The sequence below is a fragment of the Mus caroli genome, chromosome 2 (genome assembly GCF_900094665.2).
Source record: "Mus caroli chromosome 2, CAROLI_EIJ_v1.1, whole genome shotgun sequence".
Lineage (NCBI taxonomy): Eukaryota > Metazoa > Chordata > Mammalia > Rodentia > Muridae > Mus > Mus caroli.
Genome location: NC_034571.1, coordinates 131,189,657 through 131,204,104, shown reverse-complemented (window position 1 = coordinate 131,204,104; position 14,448 = coordinate 131,189,657). Strand labels below are relative to the sequence as shown.

At 37.4% G+C, this 14,448-nt stretch overlaps 1 long non-coding RNA gene across 3 annotated transcripts in view; it reads right to left on the bottom strand.

The window, feature by feature from the left end:
- The window catches only part of LOC115030388, a 45,945-nt gene extending 32,049 nt beyond the window's left edge, over positions 1 to 13,896 (bottom strand). For all 3 annotated transcript variants that reach the window (XR_003835985.1, XR_003835984.1, XR_003835983.1), the window contains exons 1-3: positions 13,465 to 13,896; positions 10,450 to 10,541; positions 9,901 to 9,991 (exon numbers count right to left, since the gene is read on the bottom strand). This is a non-coding gene — a long non-coding RNA (uncharacterized LOC115030388). The remainder of the gene's footprint in view (positions 1 to 9,900; positions 9,992 to 10,449; positions 10,542 to 13,464) is intronic.
- Positions 13,897 to 14,448: the final 552 nt, after the last annotated feature.

Sequence of the window (14,448 nt, the reverse complement as noted above, 5' to 3'; positions counted from 1 at the left end):
AAGATGGCCTAGTCGGCCATCACTGGAAAGAGAGGCCCATTGGACTTGCAAACTTTATATGCCCCAGTACAGGGGAATGCCAGGGCCAAAAAGTGTGAGTGGGTGGGTAGGGGAGTGGGGGGGAACGTATGGGGGACTTTTGGGCTAGCATTGCAAATGTAAATGAGGAAAATACCTAATTAAAAAAGAAAACAGTAGCAGGCTCTAGAAGAGTCTCAGACCAACTGAGCTACCTAGAAAGGACACTTTCCAACCTGTTGAACTGACAGTAGGCTGTACAGTGTGCTCCAGGTTTTCAGTAGCTGCACCCATGCTGGGGTGGACTTTGGTAATACTGCTTTGAGTCATTTCTGCTCTTATAAATAACCCTTCACCTATACTCTTCTATGTAATCCCAATAAACGGTATTGGTTCTTCAAAAAAAAAAAAAAAGAATTATCATGGCATGGCATCTCTTCACAGCAGTAGAGCACTAAGAGCAGAATAGATTCTGTCTTAGATCCTATGACCTATCGAGCTGTATGTTCCTGGCAGAGGGAGAGGGAGAGGAAGAGAGAGAGAGAGAGAGAGAGAAAGAGAGGGAGGGAGGGGGAGGGGAGGGGGAGGGGTAGGGGGAGGGGGAGAAAGAGAGAGAGAGAGAGAAAATGCAATAATAATTAGAGACAGAAAACAAAGGCCATGAATTTGAAGAAGAGTGGGGCATGATAAATAGGGAGGGTTTGCTGGTGAGGGAATGAAGGAAGAAATATTATGATTATAGTGTAATCTCAAAAATAAAATTAAAGAGAAACAAAGACAAAGAGTGAAACAGAAGGATATACCCAAGGGTGAGAACTGGCTTCTCAAGAGGAAATAGTTGACTTCTAGCATTTTAACAAGTAGGAATCTGTGAGATTTAAGTGATATTTTTCTACAGACATAATATAAATCTACTTTTACATTATTAAGTCATATTTTTTGACATACATAATTCTATTCAAGTAATTTTCTTTTATAAATGAGATTCAAATGTGTTTTATGAAGTGTGCTGTATAGCTTTTTAGCCTACAAAAGAAAAACAGGCCAGAAATGTTCAAAGGAATTCTTACTATACACAGGTTACAGAAAGATCACAGTATGTTTTCAAGGTAAATATAATTCATAATCTTGTTTCTGAGATTTTAGCAGAAAGGTACAGGGACACACACGTATACACACCATATATATATATGAACCTCTACTGGGATTTTTTTTTTCTAAAATAAGTTTCCTTACTAATTTAAGCATGTTTTTGTTGCTGTTTTCTGTATTCCAAGTTGGCTTTGATCTCACTATGTCCAGTCAGGTTGGTCTCAAACTCACAGCAATCCTGCTGCCTCTGCCTGCTAAGTCTGGGATCTCTGGTGTGAGGTACCATGCTGCGCTTAGCTATTATATCCCATATATTTGCAGTATCTCTCAAAGGAGGAAATATTGTCTCTTACACAGGCTTCAGGTGCATCAAAATTCTTGACCCTCGGCCAACAAGAGACTTAAACTAACTGGATCCCCGGGCTAACAGGCTCCTTCCCCTTCCTGAGTACTCTTAATTGTCCCTGTCTTTTTCTGCCCTGACCTTACTTCTGGGGTGGGAAGTAAGCAGATCCTTACACTCGTGGTGTAAGTGTGCAGGCTCCTACTCAGGTATGGGAGAGACAGATCCCAGTACTTAGCCTTCCTTCAGGTTCTAACATACCTCATTCCCTTAATACCTACAGCATGATTTATTCAGTACCTGAAAGTAAGATTTATTTTAACCTGCTTACAGTATTGCGAATCTCCTTAACCTATGAATATTTAACAAAGCTTGTCACTTTATAGCCTGAAACAAAATATAACTAATTGGTCCCCAAATAAGTTAATTTTGTTTTGTAATGTTTTAATTTTATGAGAATTCCATACATAAATACTATATTTACATCATTTCTAACCCCCTCTTTACTTTCATCTACTCCCATGGTTCCCTGCTCTTAAAATTCGTGACTTCTTCATATGCATTATATGTATGTATGTATGTATGTATGTTGTATGTATGTATGTATGTATGTATACATGAATGTACATACATAATGTATGTGTAAATATAGCCTTCTGGATCTCCTTAGTGTTTCTGTTATGCTTGTATGTTTAGGATCTGGATAACCTGTTAGGGGAGTTGCTCCTGGAAAAGACTGATTTTCACTCTTTGAACAGTAATTAATTGTTGCATTAAGAATCTGAGATCCTAGCTGAGCAGTGGTGGCACAGCCTTTAATACCAGCACTTGGGAGGCAGAGCCAAGTGGATTTCTAAGTTCAAAGCTAGCCTGGTCTACAGAGTGAGTTCCAGGACAGCCAGGGCTACACAGAGAAACCCTGTCTCGGAAAAAAAACAAACAAACAATCTGACACCCTTTGTCAAGGAGCAGGTCCTTGTGATACTTCATCCTTCCATGTTAGCATGTCAACTGGTGTTCCAAGTGACTATTCTAAACACTTATTATTATATTCACAGATAAGTGTAGCTCTTACTCCTCAATAAAGAAACTTTCTTTTCTTTTAATCAGTGAAAAACCATTACAGAAATCCACAAGTCATTGAAACTCAGAGAACTGCTGAGTGTGGGGTAAGCAGTCCCAGCTGATATGTCTACCACACAACCCCCATAAGCAAGGCTCAGGGAACACTGCAGAAGAGGAAGTGAAACGATTAGAAAAGGCAGGGCTCAAGGACTTCTGCTGGGATATAGCGTCTTCTGTATACGATAACCAAGCTAATTTTATGTGATTTTTTAAAAGCATCCAAAAGAACTTTACGGGATAAAAATATTGTCTCAACACCCTGCTTTTCTCAAAAAGGGGCAAGGGCCCTCCATGTATTTCAAAAACATCAATTTACTTATTCCTCCCCTCTTCCATTTAATGGGTATGGAGAAATGCCGTTTTAAAAATGAAGCAGCCACATTACCATCTGCTCTGTCCCCTTTGGCTTTATCCCTGTGGTACACATTGACCTGAGAACCAAATGTCATCATTTCCTTCTTTGCCTACAGCCTTCTCTTGCTATAGACATTTCATCCCTGAAACACAGCAAGCTCCTCAGGCTTGGGAATTACCATTCCCTAACAACCGTGGTCCACAAAGAAGCCAGTGCTGTGTGTTTCTGTTCTTTCTGCCTAGTGTAGAGTAACCCTGAAAGCCATGTTCCATATCCAATATCCAGACTTATCCACAAGACATAAATTCCAGTTGCTCACAGTGACCCTAATCTTGGAAGTGAAGTTTATGTCACCTTACATCCTTGTCCTGATGTTTTCAGGATTAACCTCCTAAATAAAGCATACGTTCTCAAATCCTTGGTGGGATTCTTTGTCTATGAGAGGCAAACTAAGACAGCTGCTCTTAAACTAAATCATATCTATTCTTCAAAACTTGCATTCAACAATTCCACAGGACTCTGATCTTTTTCTGTATTTAGAATTCTGAGGCTTACAACTCAGAAAAGACTATAGATAACTTTATTCCAAGATCTTATTTTTCAGAGGAGAAACCTGGATAGGAGGTGGAGAGCTTGCAGTTATTAACTGGCCTTTTGGTGTTAAAGCATAGCATTCTGTTTAGTTCAACCTATGTCTGGGATAAGCCATACTAAATTAAATATGAGGTCACAAAAGAATGTACTTCACTAGAGAGATGGGGCAAACTTACAGGGAGCAGAGAAAAATATTAAGAAGAGAAGACTGAAACGGACTAGAGGAAGAAAACACAATTACTTAAGTACGAAAAATGAAAGAGGATCCAGTAAATGACTTTGGCTATAAAACATAGAGTCTTCCCTTAAGCCCATATTTAACTAAAGACAGAATGAAAATTGGATGCCTCTGCCTTTGTTTTGTCATTTTTTGTGTGTGTCTCATTGAATTTGCTGAAGGTACAGAAATAAGTCCTTGTCTTAAACCTGCAACCACCTTGGATTTTTAAAAAGAAAAAAAGTCTACAGGACAGATCACCCCATATGAGGACATGTATCCAAACACCCCAGAGCAGAAGGGATCTGGCATCCACTGTCTCCTTAAACAATAAGCACTTCTCCAGATAACCCTGCAGGACCAGAGCTGATATAATGAGAACAATAAGGAAATCTAGACCAGAACAGTTTTTAACAATACCCTGTGCCTTTTGACCCAACCCCCCCCACACACCTCTGCTTAAGCTTAAGCTCTTGTCAGCACCCCAAAGATGGAATTGGAGTCACTGGATCCCTTGAATAAACCTCCCATCAGTGATTTTCAGCATTACTGGTCCCTTTAATTAGCACATTGGGACTGGCAGCCAAGTCTAGTTTATTGGTGCTGCTAAAGCTGAGGCTTTTGCCCAAAATCCCACAAAGCACAGTTACAGAAGGGGATAATAGGTGGTCCATTTTCTATTCCCACTAGAATTACATGGAGAGCTTTTGAAGTCACTAAAACCTGGATCCAGTCCCTACAGAGCCTGGTTTAATTAATTTGGTGTTCAGCCTTGGCATTGGGACTTTAAGGAATTCCAGCTGACTTTAGCATGAAGCCAAGAGTGCAAACCACTGGTTTTGTGTTAACAAACTATATTATTTTTCCATTATTGAGATAAGAAATTATACTGCCTCTTAGAGCCAAAAGGGGATCAAAAGATATTTTAAAATGAAGAAGTGAGAAAATAGTATATTTTAAATTCTTATTTTTAATTAACAAGCACAATGAAAAACAGAGACAACTATTCTTTAACACATAGTATTCATTATAGACTGAATAATAGCCCCAAAGATATCTATATCTTAAAAGCCAGAAGAACCTGGGATGCAAGTTTTCTCATAAGTGAAGCTTTGTAGTTATAGTTAAATTAAGGATCCCTAGCTGGAGAGGTTGTACTAGATTATCAGAACCACCCCAGTATGACCACAGTGTTTCTCACAAGATGGAGTCAGGAATGTTAGCCAGGAAAGCGGGTAGTATGAGCTAGCAGAAGAGTGTAATTTGCATGGCCAGGTCTAACCTCCATAAGAATTCATTAAATAGGCCTCTGGCAGGTTGGCAACAATGTATGCCTTTACCCCTAGAGCCTAAAAGGGGATGTGTGGTGCCAAAGCTTTGATTTAATCATTTCTCATCTTTAGAATTATAACAGGAGACATTTATGATGTTTTAACCCACTAGGTTTTGGGACAAACTGTATCCATGATGAATAGAAAGTAAGAAAACATAGGGGTTATTAACTAGTTATCAATAGTTACAAAGACAGACTTTTAAAATAATTTAATAAACATTCTCCTTTAATCCTATATCCTATGCACATCCTTGGCAACTCTTAATGTAATGGTTTGAGTGAAATATCAAAATTAGAACTCTTTGAACTTTTGGAAGCTCAAGACAAATGACTTCCTGTGGTCACAACTGATGATTCCTGATTCCAAAGGTACACAATGAAATTGTAATAACATAGGGAACATACTAAGCTTCTATACGATTACTTGTTCATTCATGTGCCCCCTACATCCACTTCTATGTCTATCTAATGTTGGTCTCTGCAAGTGCACTAAGAAGAAAGGCCTATGAATCAACTATGTACGGCTATGTATCAACTCTGTTTAGGTACAGAACCTATGCAATTCTTAAAAATGTGGTGTTAAGTTCTAGTCAATTTGAAATCTGCTATTGCAAACTGCTTAGGATAAATAAGAAATGCAAGTTAATAGTTAATCAAATGTATTGTCCTGTTAGATACTAATCTAGTTAATTATAGTCAGCTGTTTTCAAAGTTAAACAGATAATAACTAGAAACAAACAATTCAGATATACTATAGATAGATAAATAGTCTTCAAAAACTTCAGAGATTGACAGAATTTAAAGATGTTTAATTATTTAAAAACCCTTTTTTTCACAAGGAGACAGGTCTGTGCTTGGCAGCACACTTACTCCATATCAATGAAGATGATAAGCATCAAAGATCCTCCATATGGAGTTTGCTTCAAATGTGGCAAGCTAGACACTGTGCAAGAAAGTGCCCTTGCTTCAATTGCAGACAGAATACTGTTCAAACTGGACAAACAAGAATTAGAAAAGTCTACTGCCTAGCTTTTCAAGGACAAGATAAGTAAGTCCTTCATAATTCCTGCTTCACAAAAAAAGCCTGTCATATACTGGTCCAGAGGGCTGAAGATGGATGTGCCAATGTTAAATTTGTGAATGACTATCCATGCAGCCAGAAACCTCTGTCATTTCAATAGTTTTGGAAAAAGCTTGCTCTACACTTTCGGATAGTCAAGTACTGTTTATAACTTCTCAGAGGTCTGATGGGGTTGAAGACTAGAAATTATCATAATTAAATTTAAATTGTTAGGATTTAGAAAAAATTATAAGGTCAATGCAAATTATGATAAAAAATGATTTAACTAGAAAACTGTAACTCAACAACTTACAATGGGTAATAGAGTAATTTCTCCAAAGTTACCAAATACCAATGGACTAGACATTGTGCATATATATAATGTATTAATGTAAAATAAAGATCCTTTTATTGGACTAAAAGTGGAAAATGTAGAATCTCTTAAAAGCATCACCTGTCAATGAAAAGTCTGAGGCAGGAAATAGGCAGTGGGAAACCAGTAGGAAGAGAGAGGATTCTGGGAAATAGTCAGAGAATAAATGGAGTTTCTGGGAAGTATGAGAGAGAGAGAGAGAGAGAGAGAGAGAGAGAGAGAGAGAGAGAGAGAGGAGGAGGAGGAGGAGGAGGAGGAGGAGAAGGAGGAAAGGGGGAGGGGAAGGAGGAGGGAGAGGGAGAGAGATGTAAACTAGCAGATAGATGAACTCAGGGAGACAGATAGACAAAGATGTGGAGAAAGAAGCAGGCTGTGACTGAAGGAGAGAAAATTAACAAATAGTAGACATAGTCAGGGAATGAGCCAAAGCTTATGGCCTAGGCATTTTAATAAAATAAAAGATCGTATTAGTCTCGGCGTAGTCATTCCAGGAGCTGGGCTGGGAAAGGAAAGCAGATTTAAATTATTTTAGCACTAGGGTTGTTAGGTATAAAACATGCAGGATCCAGTTGAATGTGAATTTCAGAAAACGGTGAATTTTTTAGAATAAGTGAATCTCAAATACTGTACTGTATCAATGTTATAAAGCATTTCCTTATACAAGGAAAGGAAGGTTTTGTGTGCACACAGAAGCACCAGGGGGGTATCTGGAGTGTGACACACACACAGGGATGTGCCTTCAAGGAAAGGAACACAAACTGCATTATCTCGCCTGAAGGCTGGAGTGGACACCTTTTGTAGCCTGGCAATCTTTTTACTGTCTGTGTGGCTAGAGATTTTCCAGTACAGAATCCTTCTCCAGACTCTTAGCATAAACCTCCTGTCCTTCTCAGTCAGTCTATAGTAGTGATCTTCATGGACGCTACAAAGAATTTAATGTAGCCATATTTGATACATACATCTGATATATGTATGAACTTATATATTTAGCTTACTTTGTTTTCCAAGGGGATTTGCATGTGCTTTGTTGTCCATCAGAATTAAGTTCATCATCACCAAACTAGTTTTCACTAAATTGTGCTGTGCTAAATATGCATTTAAAAAAAAATCTCTCAGAGCCAGAATCCTGAAGTTTGAACCAGGATTCAATCATGTTGAGCCAAATTGTCTTCTTGCTTCCCATGTCCAGTCCCTCTCCAGATATGGCAAACATGGAGATCCCTACATTTAGTGAAATTCCTATGTCTCTAACCATGTTCCAATTCCCTTTGCTCAATCTTCTGACCCTATTAATGTCCTGATCATACTCCAACTGGTGAGGCTTGGGTCCTGGAACCCTGTCTAGGGGTAGAGAGGAAATGAAGAAAGGAAACACAGAGATACATTCACAGAAACGGTATGGTCAGGTGGGAGTGTACACTATGATGGAGGAGACCTACTATCACCAGGAACACAGAACTTTTTTATTAGAAACAAAACAGGGTAGGCGTAGATAGTTTTGATAGGAGGTCTCTCTAAGTGACTGTAAGTGTCCAAGAGGAAGGAATTAAAGTTGGTAGGTTTTTATACACATTGATCAACCATCTGCAAACACTGGTACTCAGGCAGGAAAAAAAGAAGACTTTGCCAACTTTGATTCTGGAGCGCATAAGGAAAAGCTTTTCTAACTTTCCATGGGTCAAAGCCTTGGAGAGCGTGCCATGCCAAGCCCATGTCAACAATTCACACTCACGCAGGACTTAGCTCACTCCCTCCACCAGCCAATATCCTGATCACACACTTGTGCTCTTTGTGACTTCTTTTTGACTATTTCTACAAGTCATTTTATATGTTGCTAGATTATGTTTGTGAGTATTTTTAATTTCAATTTATTTTTATGCATTTTTATATATGCAAGTGTCTTGTCTGCATGTATTTATGTGCATCACATGTGTGTTTGGTGCCTACTGGGGAGGGATCACAAACTTGTATCACATTCAAAAGGACTGGAATTACAGGTGATTGTGAACTGCTATGTGGATGCCAGGAACTGAATGCCAGCCCTTTGCAAGAGTAACAAGTACTCTTAACTGTTGAAACATTTCTTCAGCCCCAGTAGTTTTAATACATAGAATTTTTTCTTACCTGTTTGGTTGGCACTAGTACTTGACTCCTTTAGTAATTTGGGTAGAGTTTCTCATTCTTTTTCAGTTTATGAAGAAATCTGTGGAATTTTGTCTATACATATTCTTGGTCTTTACATTTTGATAATTTTTGTCAGGGAAACCATCTCATCTTGTTTTGTCATGGAAGAAAGAGTTCTTGATTATGAACTCAATTTATTCTGCATCAGATCAGATTTCCTATTTATTTTTCACACATTTTCCTAATTTATATATTCTAGCTGTTTATTTCCTCAAGGCTGTACATATATTAGCAAGCCATTGTTTGTTTATAATCCCTTAAAACTATTTTTGTAGGGCAGCAGTAATGTCAACTGCTTCATTAACAAATTTAATAATTTCAGTATTCTGACCTTGTCTCTTGGTTAGCCTGTGCACAGGTATGTCAATACTATTGATCCTTTCAAAGTGCTGACATTCCGTGCCTTTGATTTTCTCTTACTGTTCTTCTGTTCTCTATTACTAATATTCTCTCTGATGATTTTCTTCCTTTTGCTTACTTCAGACATTATTTTTCTTTTTTCCTTCTACTTTTTTTCCTTATTTTCCTGATGTTTGGGCTACTTATTGGAAGCCTTTAGTCCTCTCTAATAAAGTTTTCTTTAAGCATCTGTTTTCTTTTATCCTACACCATCTGGGCATATGTTTGTTCTCATTTATTTCAAAGTATTACAAAGTGTTTTTCTTGGAGATTTATTCCTTGACCCTGTGTTATTTGAGAGTCATTCCAGTATAGTCAGAGAAAATACTCCACATGATTCTTTTAGAAACCATAGCAGGTACCCAATTAGCAAGCATCCAGAGAATTGTCCACTATTCAGGAAAAAAAAATATGTCTATTCTTCTTCTGTTGGGTGTCATCTTTCAAAGATGTTAGTTATAGCTCATTGGCCTATAGCATTATTTGTCGTTTTAGTATTCCCCTTGATCTTCTCTGCAGTTGTGTTATCACTGAAATCAGAGCACCAATACCTGCCACCACTCCTAATGAACTGCCGGCTTCCTCCTTCATTGATCCCACTTTGTGCCTCATGGATATTGGGGCTGTCCCTTTAGATGAATATGTGTTGCAGTTATTATACTATCTTTATTTGTTAATCATATTTGCACCACAGAATATCATTTTCTGTGTTTAGTAACAGTTTTTTTCTAGAATCCTGTCAGTCCCCCCCCCCCCTTTACTGACACAACATACCCTGAGAAAAGCTTAAATGGAGAAATGTCTTACCGTTTATTGCAGTTCCAGGAGGATTCAATCCATCATGACAGAAAAGATATGACATGAGGCAGGAGATGCAGGTTATGATCGGTTATATTGCCTTTAAACACAGAAATGACTATGAACATGAAGTGCAGCCAAGCTATATAACCTCAATGCACCACCTCATGAAAGTTCCATAACTCTTCAAATAGGAACACCCAGTGCTTCCTAAATGCTCAATCATGTGAATCTATGGGAGACATTTTATTTACAAACCATGAGTATCTTATGTTTAATTTTAGTGTATGAGTTAGGGTTCTCCAGAGAATTAGAAGTGACACTGATTCTGTGTCTGTCTTTCTTGTGTGTGTGTGTGTGCACACATGCACGTGCATGTGTATGTTATTATGTTATTTATTGTGAAAACCAGCTAATAAAGGATATTGAAGCTTACAGAAAATAAGAAAGGCTGGTATAATAACTAAGTTTGAATTTGAAGGCCTAATAACCTGGAGTTTGTGTGATGATGATGAGAAAGATGAGGGTGGGACACTCAGTGGATTCCATGATGCCTACCTATATCAATGGTGACAGTATATGTCACCATGTATAATCCTTTAACAGTATATATCAACAGAAATCCAAATGCTGAACAATTCCAAAAGGCTCTGCAAGCACAACCAGAAATAACATGTAGTCAGTTATATGAATGTCACTTGACTCAGAATTTACTCATAAAATCAATGTCACAGTTAATATAGTATATGCAATAAAGACATTTTGCTTACTATCTCTGTGAAATAATTTACACACATATACACATGCACACACACATACACATTTGTGAAATTTTGAACTTCTTTTTTGGATAGTATATACTTAAATGAAAACATTTTTAAATTATTTCTTTAATTTGAGTTTGTATCCAATTATATTTATAATTACTCATAGGTAATGCTTATATCTCTCAATTTGTTATTGGGTTTCGATATGTTGTGTTTTTGTTTCATTTACTCATCAATGTGTTTTGTATCAACTAAGTTTTTCTAGTTTTTTATTTTAATTCCTTTTATTTACCATTTCTTAGGTTATTTTTATAGTGATTGTTCATAAGATCACAATTAACATCTTAATTTATAGCAATCTAGTTGTATTAGCATGTATTTAAGTTTTATAATACACCAAAAACTCCATTCCAAGGCAACTAAATTTCTAGTTAAGTTGAGTGTGTGTGTGTGTGTGTGTGTGTGTGTGTGTGTGCTGTCATTACCATAGAAACAACATCATACAGCTTGGTTCATCAGTGCAGCTGTATAATTATTGGTTTATGCAAATACTTTTAAAATTACACATGAGAAAAACACTTCAAAGCAAAATACATTTACATTAGCTTTTATATAGCCCTATATAGTTGATTTTTCCCAATACTCTTTACTTTTCTCCCTTAACATTCATTTATAGTTAGTGTTCTTTATGATTTGAACCTGAAATGTCCTCCACAATTTCATGGTTTTAATGATCGTTTTCAAGGTGGCAGCTCTATTTTAGCAGACTCTGGGTTGAAGAGGTTGTGCCTCCTGTGTCCTAGTGGACTCAGAGCTTTGAAAGTTATAACCAGCATGTGGTCCCTCCACACTCCCTGTTCCAGCTTTGCTGTTATAAGAAAAACTTCTGATGCCATGAATGAGCTACTCCATCATGCTTTCCCTTACATGATAGATTCAATCCCTTGGTAACCATGAGGATTCTCTTAAGTTGTTGCTGTCAGGTATTGTTAGCACAACAACACAAAAGTTGCCCATGCTGTGTCAGTCCATTTCAGCTTGAAAGACTATACCCTGCCCTTCCCCAACTAGCTCCTGCAAGGCTGCTGTTTTCAACCATGATTACAGGCTGGATGCTTTCCAGGCTAGCACAAAACAGAACAGGGGACAGAATAACAGCACTAGAGAAGTGTCCTGTGTCCATTGATGGCTTTCCTGAGATCCATCCTCTGATACTGATTAAAAGTTTTGCATATAAGTGTAAGGCTTTGATTAATTTCCATAAGTCTTTAAGTGTTGATACTATTTTTGATAGATTCCTTATAGCTTTACGAAGGAGAGAATTTTCAGATGTCCTTGCTCTGCCATTTTTTGCTGACATCCATCTTCTACAATATTTTGATATACTATAAACATATAAAATATCAAAGGGGGAAATTAGAAAGATTTAAAATGTATTTTTATTTGCTTCTCAGCATTCTCATGCCATGAAACAATATGATCTGTGTGTCATAGTCTACCTTTATGATTATTCTGTATAACCATTTCACTATAGCACATAAGTTGTTCCAAACATGGCTGTAGTGGCATAGGAAAATAATTCAAGTGTTTTGTGTTCAAAACAGAGACTAGAAATTGATGATCTCTTGCAGAGGCTAACAATAAAGGGTTTGTTTTGAGAGAGCTAACTTTATAAGTCATGCAAGCTATGGTGAACTTATTATTTTTGGTATTTGTTAGACTATTTATGGCCTTGATATCTTTTATTATTATTATTATAAAGTTAATACTCTTTCTGAAAACTAGGTAAAGGTGTATATTTAGTTCCTGTTTAATCTGACCTAGAAAATTAATTGAGCAAAAATATCACTTGTCCTATTTCAGATCCTACATACTACCTTTCAATGTCCTTGGAATTACAGTTTATCATTACAAACCAGGAGTGTATTTTGATGCCGGTTGCATTCATGAATAACCTCCATGGTAAAATTCCAATTTCATCTTCCAATTATATTATCTGTACAGTCACAGAAAACAAACAAACAAACACTACACATATAAGACCTCATTACATGGATCCTATGAACTGTGAACTATGCAAATGAAAATTACATCATTCATTGGAGAGGGTACTTTTTCACAGTCTCCTAAATTAAAATATAAATCTAAGCAAAATCTCATGTGATTTACAGACACATTGCAAACTGGGAAGCCCTGACATGGATAATCTAGCTACAGCTTACTGAAATTTGATTGTATACACTCCATTAAGCAGGGCCTCAGGGACTCTCAGAGGTTGTTCTTGGTATTTCTTGCTACTCTCTTCTCTTCATTGCAAAAGCAACAGGGCAGCTAAAATATTCTAGCCGCAAAGTAGCCTCCTGTAAATGATTAACTCAGCTATATTAAGTACCATTGTACATAACGGTTCAGTGTAATTTTTATGGCAAGAAACAGGAAAGGCATGTTTAGCCTTGCCATGGAAAGTGAATTGATGTTGTCTAGAGAAGTTTTACAGCTGCTTTATTTTAGGTATTGAACAATGTCTACACTTTCTCTGGTATTTTCTACAAAAGGTTTTCAAACACTCTTCTCAGCTTTTTTAATATGTAAAAATATAAATTAAGATAATGAGCAACAGGTTGCATATTGTTGCATATAGGTAACTTTCCTGCAATTTCTTAAACATATGAACTGTCATATTGTGTGACAAATACAGCAGGAGGCTGCCTAAAAATCTTGAAAGGTGCAGCTCGAGGCATCATATTAAGTGCCAGGAGCTCTCTGAAATTTCTAAGCAGAACTTGAGAAAGGGATTCTGACTTACCTTAGAAACTGAAAATGGGCTTTCAGCAACAGAAAGAGGGAAACATGGTTGGTCGTAAAAGAGCTGAGCAGTGTGGGATGAAGTGATATGGTGTCAACTGGAGTCTGGTTTCATACTGAAGCTGTACACACAGTGTTAAAGTCCCCCCATGGAGCTCCAGTTAAATGAAGGGGACCAAGAGATGGTATCACTGTGACACCAGTCATTGTCTGCATCTAGAATGTAGGCACAACCTAAGCTGTCTTAGCAGAGGTTACTTCTCTAGAATCTGAGGGTGCTGCAGTACTGAGCATTGTGGATGGGAGATGAGTGTTCCAGCCAGAACAAAAAAGAGATGTGTTGGTGATCAAGACGTCTATCATGGTATCAGCCAGGTATAGAGTATCAACAAACTGTTCTTCATGAGTAGAAAGCTCAGTATGACAGGGTGGCCTCATACTGTAGACAAGCAAACAAAAGAAGAAACATATTTATATAGGGTATTTTCTCTTCTCATTTTTATTATTTAGCCTATATTCTTTTGTCCCTATAATATACATAACTGAATTCTGGGCATTCTATTTTTCTAAGCATTTCAGCACACAATTCTTTAAGTTTCCTTATGTTGCTCAGAAGCAGAGGTGAGTACAGGCAGTAATCTAAGGTGTGATACCAAGAAGCACACAGGATTAGACAGAAAGATTAATATAAGGAAGGGGAAATTGTTCACATAAAATAAGTTATAAATTGTTCATGATAGGTAACCCTGAATAGTAGGTCCCCAGTTTGGGCAAGTGGAACTCAATTGCAATGTTGACTTTGAAGACAATACCCAGATCTATGCTGCCAGTCCTTGACCTTTGACATATGGGGATTATCTCTGGAGGGCCTTAACTCTACAGCAAATCCTGAATTCCCTTACAGTGAGTGGAGTACAGAATGTCTCAGAGAGCCAAGATACAAGGCCATGCATGTTCCTTAAGGAGTTTTATCCCTAAGAAGTAA